We start from the raw sequence: 8,249 nt of genomic DNA, 5'->3' as shown, positions 1-8,249 counted from the left end.
AAAGAGAGACAGGAGGGAAACATGAAATGAGGAGTGGTGAACTTTGGAGGGGGATAAGACAACAAAATAGCAGCAAGTGAGAGAGAAGAGTAAGAAAGAGAGAGACAGGAAAACAAGTTGGAAAGATACTGCTGTAGGTGGGGAAGGCAGTAGGTAATGATAACAAGGTAGGAAAGAACAAGGTGAGACCTGGTACTGCATCTTGTCTCAAGGGCTGCAAATCCTCTAGCGAAGGGAAACCATTTCAGATTATCTTGTGTTTTCTAAGACCCAATTCTGCCCTGAGATACTTAGTGGCAGCTCTTACTGAAGTCGGCAGGAGCTATGCATTTACATCTTAGGACAGAAAATAGTCCTAAGTCACTAACAAGTCAGAAAGATATGCTACAATGATGCAAGCATTTCGTTCTTCATAGTAGCAAAAAATACACCACAGATAGCAGCAAAGGCAGTAGTAGTTTGGCTGCTGGTGCAAGGGGAAAACAATGATTCAGTAATCCAGGAGATGGTGCTGCTGCTCTGTAAATTTCTACAGAGAGAGACTAGCCCTTTTTGCTCTGCAGAGATAAGAAAGTTGCATTCCAAATGAACAATAAAGAGAATTATGGATGCCTGCATGAGGATCTGCTAGAAAGAAGAGTAAGGCATTGTGTCAGTCAGAAACCAGCTCTACGTGGGAAGAGCTTAGCTTGGGTGACCTTGGGAACCAAGAGGTACATGACAAGAACAAAAATTAGGAGGAAGAAGGATAGAGAACCACGTTTTTACCTAGTATAGTGATATAACTCTACACGCACACAGGGAGCAAAGAATTAAGAACAATACAGCATATGAAAGCTTAATACACTCCAAAAATTCCACAAAAATCACCTTTGAATTGGCATTCTTGTCCCTTGTAAGAACACACTCTTTCTCCCACCCATCTCTATAGAGATTTAGAATTCCCCAGAGCAGCATAGGTTATTGTACCAGGAGATTAACTAGCAAAGAAAATTATAGCAGCACATTTCTGCCATTAGAGGTAAGGTGGTGTCAGCATTTCTATTACAAACTCCCATTTTCAGGGGGTTTACGAGTCTGACACAGCCATAAAATTCACTGAAACTTGACCTACATGGTCTGAACCTGACAGCAACATGTCCCTTCCTCTTATTATTATCTCTGTCTTTTTGGCCCCTCTAAAGAAGCCAGTCACGTTTCCCACATTTCACATAGAGATGAATGAGGCACTAACATTTTAAAAGAATCATCCACCAAGCACATGATCAGTAACTCTTTCAGAATTAAAAGGTCAAACCTTTGAGGCACCTTGGTTTAATGCTTCTACAGCACTGCAGGATTAATAGAACACTCTGATAGCTTTTAATGATTCTTTAGGCACATGCTTGTAAAGAGATTCTGAACTCTTCTTTCAACCACTCTCTAAGGCTTTGGGGTCAGATCCTTATTGGCATAAGCTCATTTAGCTCTGCTGGCTTCTATGGAGCTACTCCAGTTTAAGATCAGACTATAGAGCCAGACCTATAGTGCTAATTCATCATTGAAAGATGTTTCTCCACACACCCTACACATTTTAAATGCATCTCTCCTTACAGTGAGGCAGCTGACCTATTTCCCATCCCACAAAGGACTCCCTGCCATACTTCACACACCTTAAAGCCAGAGCAAGACACTAAACAAAACAATCCTCTTACTATACCATGAACTAACCACTCCCAGAAACACCTTCCCTTCCCTCCCACTACAAAAACCTATTTAGGTCTCTTCAGTAGCTTCCCTACCAGCTTCATAGGGAAAATCCTGGCTGCTTCCCAGCTGAGTCTGATAATTAATTGCACATGGCCTGCTGACACCAGGCATCCTGGCTCTTAAAGGACAGGCCACCCAGTTTTAATATCAAACAAAACATGAGGCAAATCACTTTTCCATTCTGTCTTTCACAGGAAACACAAGTAGCACTGTCACTCATCTGCTGTGTTCAATTTTTTGGCTCCAGGCCTGCATACATGTACTCATGGTCTGGACTATTCATATGTGAAAAACTCTTCCAGGGTAACTTATGTTTAAAGTTAAGCAGGCATATATTTGCAGGTTAGTTATCCTGCAAATCCCCAAGTGCAAGAACCTAAGGGCATGTCCTACTATCTGTTACTAATTCTCAATCAGTAGCTAATTTTCAGAATTAGGTAGCTTAATTTAGTGCATATTACTCTGAAGGAGGACAGACCGTTCACCAAACACACACAACCTTAATCCTTATCCTGAATATACACATGTATGAACGAAGGGCTGTTCCTGTAAATGATATCAATGTATTAACACTTAAATGGCAATGATAGTTCTCTCTAATGGGAGCATTTAAGAAAGAAAAATATATTTCCCATATTAGTAATATCAAGGAACTGAAATAGTGTCCACAGAAATCAAAGGGAGATTTTGGAAAGCCATGAATAAACAATCCATGCCTTGAGGTTGTGATACATATCATCCAAAAAAAACAACATCTCAGAAGTTCCAGGGATATACTTTTAGCTCCTGTTCCCATTGTTAAACTAGATATTCAGCAAATATTTTGAAAGACATCATCTCTGTGCCCTTCTCTTTGCCTCTGCATAATTGCAAAGCAACCAAGCCACTACGCACATGTGGATATATAGTGAATAATGGACTGACGCTATACAATATAAACTATCTTGGAAGACAGAAAACTGAGGGTGAAATGTAGATCTCTATGGAATCATTAACAAAACTTCCTATTATTGAGTGGAGCCAGAAATTCAGCCAGAAAGACCCCAGATATACAGCCCGACTGTTTTTTTATGTGCCAACTTTTACAATGGTGCAACTCTGGAGATTTCAGGGGTGTCAGTCTGAAAAATCAGGTCTACAGATGCAAAGACCCTTCTCTTATGTTTACTTGTGAGAACAGAAACCCAGCCCCTTTTTCAGAACTAAAAGATAGGATTCTACCTCTTTATAACTCAGCTATCTAGTGGGAATAGACGTGCCCATGAACTCCAGTATATTTCACTGAGTAGCAAGAAATACATACCCTGTGTCCTGCATGACCAGAATCAGAGAAAAGTAATCTAAGTGGGCTTTAATTTTTCCAGCCAGAGGCAATTAACACACATTGTGTTTTCTTTCCTCTAGGGTTTGCAGCTGTTCATACCTGGTAGAACCCGGTTTGCAGATTGAGCTCTGCTTATACCAAGTTCCTCACTATGCACTGCAGTTGTACTAGCTTAATTTAAAGTGTGGTGTTGCATTGATTAATTTAGATAAATGTAGTTTCCTGTGTGGCCAATCTTACATGGTATATGCTAAATCAAAATAAGTGAGCTTTAAGCTGCTAAAATAGTATCTACATATAAAGTTGCATCAGTTCAACTAAACTGGTGCCACACTACAACACATGGATGCAGCTTTTGCATGAAGACAGGCTCTCAGAGGGACTTCAGCAGGTTCTATAAACCTTTCAGTCTCAGATAGGTAAGCAAACCACCATAGCCTCACCTGGGAGGCAGCTGACTCCAGATTCCATGGAATTAGGCAGGCCTGTAAAGGAAAGAGGTTCTAAAAGTACTATGGTTCCCTCCACAAGTATAAGAAAAAGGCCCAGGATGAAAATGTACTTGCTGCTTCCTTATTGTTTACCACTTTTCTTTCATTCAGTAAGTTTTTCTGGATGTCCCTGTAATTCAGATAGGGTAAAAGGACAGCAGGGAACAGGCTTTCTGACAACCCTAGAAACCTTGCTAAATACCTGTGAGTGATAAACCAGACGGATATGCATTTTTAATGGATTCCCTTTTGGAGGACTGAACATTCAGGCATCCACTGAGCATCCCAGCAAGTCCAAGCTGGAAAAAAGGTTTAATATAGATTTTTCTATATTTAATAGAACCCTTAGGGCCCTTAACAGATGGACTGTGGCACAGATAGGCAGTTTTCGGCGCTCTTCTGACTCTGCTGCAATCAAGATATCATCCAAGTAAATGAGCACTTCTACTCCCAGAGACCTCAGGAAATGAATAACTCATCCCATGACTGTGGTAAATATTCCTGGGGCAATGCACAGGCCAAACACCATTACGTACTACTGATATTGTGCTCCTTTCTAGAAAGATTTTAGAGATTTCTTTAAGGTGGCTTGAATATAGGAAGGAATGCTAAAGGTGGCTTTGTAAGAGTCTATTCATGGGGTACGGGGTGGGGGTGGGGATTCCCTGTGAACACTGGCTTTAGATATTTGAAACTGCCCAGCAGAGAGACTGGTCCAGCACAGCCCATTGATTCAAGCACTCAGCTGAGGAGGAGAGATGCGAGTTTGGGGCCTGTTAATGTATTTTAAATTAAATAGGTGTTGGTGGAAAAAACCCCAGAAATGATATGGAGAGCAGAAACCAGAATTCAGGTCACCTCATGGTTAGTTGAGAGGCCAAACCACGAGTCAACACAATCAGACTCCCTTGCTGACCCCATAAATTTTGCCCTCCCTTCTGGCCAGTGTCATGGTTTCAACAGGATGGATTAAGCTCTCTCCTCCCTTCAGATTAGCCCACACACTGGTGTTTAGAGCACTTGTCAGGAAGTTGTGAGCTTCCCCTCAGCCTGAGGAAAGCATAGGACTCAAGTCTCTACTAGGCTAATGATCAGCTACCTTTCAAAACTGTGAACCAGAATGACCCAGGTTAGGAAGGTATGGGGAGCAATGGCTATTTCACTCCTCTCATCCCCAAGTGGGAAAGATTCCTCATGCTTTCCCCAGATAAGGGACCAGTTGGAAAGAAGCCCATTTCATTCCATTCCCAGTCCCTGGGAGTGGAATGGAAGGATCAATGAGGAAGAAGCTGGGAGATAGCTGCTAGACCAATCCAGGAGGAGTTGAGCAATGGAGGCAGCTCAGGGTCTTGGGTCCTAAGCCCAGCATGTGGGGCTGGGCAGGGGGATTATGATCCAGATCCAGGCATGAAGGCCCAATCCTGGGGCACAGGGTCCAGTCCAGTCCACAAACTAGCCCCACACCACTTATTTGGCCCACAGGGCTCAAAGGTTGAGCACCACTGTTTTAGGCCTTGGTCTTTCAAAGGACTGCAGGCAGGGATTACAGTGGTGATATCAGTGATTCTCCTTTTAAGGCAAGGAGATTCCTCAAACTAATTAGGTGCCTAGGTCCACTATTTTGGTGCTACTGACATTTTCAAAACCTTGTTAACCTTATGTGCCCTTAAGTCCATTAGATGCTCTGTAGTAACAGCCCATGTGAATGCTTGTACCCTGTAAGAGCATAGCTTTGTCTTCTTCCATTGAGGGTTAAATTACTGCAAGTTAGTCTTCATTTATCATAGTGTAAATTACAAGGCCAGTTACTGTAGGGAGGCCAATGCACAGGAAACCCAGCTGGCCGTTACTTCATGGTAACCAAAGCTTGGTTGACATTTGTAAAGACTCTTAAGTCTTTATGAATGCCACGGCATAGAATGAACAACAGCATACTCATGAACAGCTTGGACGTCTAGCTCAAGTCAGAGCCCCAGAAGTAATGAAGCAGTACTATTAGACTAGGCATGTGTACGTGTGTGGGGAGGAATGGCGCTCTCACCAGGACAGGAAAATCTTGTACATGTGCTTAGAGCATACCTGGCACCCCTTGTCTTCTATCACTTATACCAGAAGCCTCAGAGTGGGCCACCAGAGTAGGGGCAATGGAGTGACACAAGGAAATAACAGACAAGGAAATAACAGACAAGCATGAGAGAAAGTCTGATGATGAGTGTATCAGGGATGGGGTTAGCACAGTGGGAGATCAATGAAGCACCTAGAAAGGCAAAGAGATAAAACCAGGGACCCAGAGAGGATGGAAAGAGGGAACCAAACATAGCCAGTGCGAGAAGACTGGAGGGAATTCCTGAAGGGGAAGGGAGGGATAGGAAAGGCAGAGATAGGGATAGGAAGTGAGAGAAAGGTCATTGATGTGTGGAAGGAAGACAGGTACAAGTTTTGGGCTGCTATGGAGTAGGCTACAATGTGATGTGATCAATTTCTTTTTGGTACGGTTGCCAGATGTAGGCAGAGGGTCACAGGTAGAGAGTAGATGTGGCCCTACCTCAAGGGCATTATTGACACCCACACACTTAATTACTGTGCCATCTCTAGTTTCCTAGACATCTGGAAACATCTGAATCCAGAGGTGTATACCCTGGACACCATCAAAAACCTAGGGAAACCATGTTTTATTCCATAAAACAGAGGATGAACAATATAGCCTCATTGTTGTTGCTCTTAGAGAATGAACTTTGGCATTTGCTGATATATATTCTGTACTTTTTACACTGCATTAACACCATTTTCTCTCCATTGAATAGTTAATTAAAAAGTGCAGTTAATAGTTTTCAGGACACAAAGTAATGTAACCTTATAGCTATTAAACTATTATTGGCAGTCATTTCTATGTTTTAAGTTACTGCTGTGTTGAATGCATTTATTTTCCCATCAAGAATAATCTAAAGCTAATGTGTATATCTTTTTTTTCTTTTGAGACAAATTTCTTTACACTGAAAAAAGAAAAAAGCATTATTTATTGTGATAGAAGAAACAGATTTTATTTGAAAATATTTCTTGTCCATTTTTTAAATGAAATTAATGTACCACTGTTGAAGGAATTCCCAGATTCCTTATGGTTAGTCTTAATAAAAGATCATTCTTCTGTAGGGTTTTTACATTAATTATTAAGACAAATGCAGTAGTAAATCCCACTAGAAGGAACACACTTCAGCACTACTTAATATTATCTATCCAGAAGCTTTCAGTTGAATCCAATTAATGCTGCTGTGTGAGAGTAGAGAACCTTGCTGTTGCTTTTGAGATTCATCAGAACCCATAATGAATGTCTCACCATGTTGTGTTTAAGCTATGTCCATCTCCCTGACTTCACAGAAAAAAGCCCCAACCTGCACACAAAAAGCCAGACTTTTTACGTTTAAGTTGTTGATCCTATACTATCATTCACTGCACATAATTGGCTTCTTAATTGCCTCTCTTTAAAATGCAATACATATAAGTTCAGCAACCTCTCGCTAGTGAGAGTAGTACAATACAGTCTTCAGCCAAATGTGTTTGCCTATAACCAAGCGTTATCAGGATTCCAATAATGAACTCATAAGACGTTTCCATCAAGGACTAACAAAGCAGTATATGGGGTGGCTCATTTCCTAGAGCATTTCTCGTGCTTAAAGGAGACCAGTGCCATTTTATTTGCATTACAAGGAAGTTTTATTACCTTAAGCCAATGGATAAAGGCAGGAATGATCGAAGTGACTTGATCTGACGCACATGAATGAAGGAGAATGCCCCCCCTGGTTTGTGGATACTTATGACCTTGTTACACCTGACACTGAGCTGCTCAAATGTTGATTGCTATTAGTACTAGCTTGGAGTTTGGAACAGTCACACCCTTAGTCTAAAATCTTTTCTGCCTGTCCCCCACCTGACAAATGAAACAAGTCACTCACTGTTAAGGATCAAATTAAAAGTACTAAGAGAAAAGAATTTAAAAAGAAATAAAGGGGAAGTAAATTAAAGAAGGTTTCTGGTTTTGATGAATTGGGATTGGGGTTAGGGGGTGCTGGTCATGTTTCCAGGGGAGGCAGGGAGCAGCGAGGAAAGGAACTTTTGGGGGAGCTACTGCCCCTGCCCTTGCTCCTGCCCTAGGAAGGAAGCCCTAGCTCATGAGGAACTGATCAGGTCCCCAACCTTTTTCCCCCCACCTAAAGTGTGGGGCTTGCTGGAGCCTGGCTGGGTCTGGGGGCTCTCTGGCCAACCTGGTTTCTGCCCACCTGGTCCCATAGCTCCCAATCCCAGACCAGCAAGAGAGAGACAGCAAAGCAAGGCTTTGAAGATATCTTTTGATCTTTATCCCAGATGACCCCATCATACTGAACTGTATATTAAACCAGGCCCATCCCAGTGAGTGGCCACTGCCTGAGCACCTTTGAGCCCTGGGGAGTGGGGGAGAGCCTGAGGCCAGGGCTTTTCTCCCTGAGCTGCCCAGTTTGGGAAGGGCTGGTAGGAGCACCTGTCCCCCCTAGCACCAAGGGATCAGGGGAGAGCACTGTCTGACCCCAGACATCCCCAGACCTAGCCAGGTTTGGCAAACCCCTGCACTCTTGAGCTAGCAGGCAGCTTTATCAATTTGAATGGCCTGCAGTTAACAGAAGCTAATTGAAAATTTCCCACATGGCCTGAAG

The sequence above is a fragment of the Alligator sinensis genome, unplaced genomic scaffold (genome assembly GCF_000455745.1).
Source record: "Alligator sinensis unplaced genomic scaffold, ASM45574v1 scaffold940_1, whole genome shotgun sequence".
In the NCBI taxonomy this organism is placed as follows: domain Eukaryota; kingdom Metazoa; phylum Chordata; order Crocodylia; family Alligatoridae; genus Alligator; species Alligator sinensis.
The sequence above is the reverse complement of the archived record's forward strand: the minus strand, read 5'-3'. Positions refer to the sequence as shown.